We start from the raw sequence: 1,698 nt of genomic DNA on the forward strand, positions 1-1,698 counted from the left end.
CTGATTAATTACTTTACTTTGTAACAGTTTTTAAACTTTTTGCTTCTCTACTGAAGTTTAATTTTTAAACCAAAATCAACTACTGGGGAAATACATGGACACCTCATTCCGACTGGTACTCAAAGTCTCTGGTTAGGGAATTCTGATGAAGACAAAGAAGAAGATGAAAAAGTGAGGAATGGTATCATTTGCAAGAAAAAAATGGAGAAGGATCCAAGCAAATTTCTTCTTTAGCCTGCTGAAATTAATCGGCTTTCTACAGTGTGGCGAAAACTTTCGAAAAAGGCCACTCGTGTGAATACTAGGGATGACGATGAGTATACCGCTCTTCATCAGGAAACCTACAGTTGACACTGAGACATTTTCCATGAGTTGGTGGCTCGAGGCAGATATTCATGCAATAACTGTGAATGGCTGGACACACCTGCACAGTGCTTATACGTGGAATAATACCAGTGTGGCTTCATTCTTACTTCATCATGATGCACATACCAATGTCTAAACGAAAGGCCTCTTGACCCCCTTGCAACTTGCTGCTGGGAATAGAAAGAGCAAAGATACGTTTGATCTCCTTCTTTTGAACCATTATATTAAACCAGGTCTGAAGAACAACTTGGAAGAAACTGCATTTGATACTGCCAAAAGATAAGTATGTGTGACTACCTCTTTGAAGTTGTGAAAGGCTGTACAAATTGTTCTATGTCTTAATGATTTGGATAAGTTACTTAAATTTCAAAAATGCCAGTCCATCCTTTGTCTCTGCACAAAATATTTTCACAATACAAAGCCACAGCAATAGCTTACTTTAAAATTCATGGATTCCATGGTATTCTTCCAAATGAATTGCCTGACTTTGATGTCAAAATATATTCAAGAGTTGTTTGTATACATATATAATGATTTTTGTAGAGCTTGTGATTTTTTAAATCAGAAATAATTTTACCGTATCTGTTGAAATGAGTAGTACAGAATCTGAAGATATTTCCGGTGCTTGTCTAAAGAAAGTATATTTTAACATATTCTGTATTCTGTTTGTAAAATGTCCATAATCTATTTCATTCTCTCCTAGATATAATACTTTGAATACTACATTGTTATATATTATATAAATTCATTAATAAATGTGTCCTTACAGATTGCATTCCATATAAAAACAGTTTAAGATTCTTTTTTCTCCTAGGTCCTTATAGTATTTTATTTCTTTGGGATAAAATTAAAATGTTATCTAATTTCAAAAGTTTTGTAAAGGTTATGCTATGTAAAGACATTTCTAAGGTGAAGATTTAATACACTGATATCAAACTATAATTATATGAATCACATATGTTGTTACACTTGTATTTTTGTAATCAACTTTTTAATAACTGCTTTTCATTTCTAGCAACTGAAGAATGAAAAATATGGAATAATTAGCATATTTTCATATCATCCTTGTCCAAGTGGCATGTTAATCTCTATATTGTTGTAATTTATGTATACGTGCTGCCGAAGCATGTAGTATCCTGTAAATTTAAGAAGTTAATGATGCAATCTTTATACAGGCATTTTTCCTTGGTTGTCTATTTGTAACAAGGAAACCTTATTGTTACTAACAATGCTATTGATCTTATTTCTCTGAAATTCTGTGTATAGTGGAAAAAACATATTATTCGGTAGATTGCTCACACTTGCATTTTTTGCCAATGACTATTTTAAGTC

The 1,698-nt window shown here is 32.4% G+C and overlaps 1 pseudogene; it reads right to left on the minus strand.

Annotated features, from left to right (window-relative positions):
* Positions 1 to 1,394: 1,394 nt before the first annotated feature.
* Positions 1,395 to 1,494, minus strand: LOC122123469 (annotated as a pseudogene).
* Positions 1,495 to 1,698: the final 204 nt, after the last annotated feature.

This window comes from Dipodomys spectabilis, unplaced genomic scaffold, assembly GCF_019054845.1.
Source record: "Dipodomys spectabilis isolate Male_0828 unplaced genomic scaffold, ASM1905484v1 ptg000228l, whole genome shotgun sequence".
NCBI lineage: Eukaryota > Metazoa > Chordata > Mammalia > Rodentia > Heteromyidae > Dipodomys > Dipodomys spectabilis.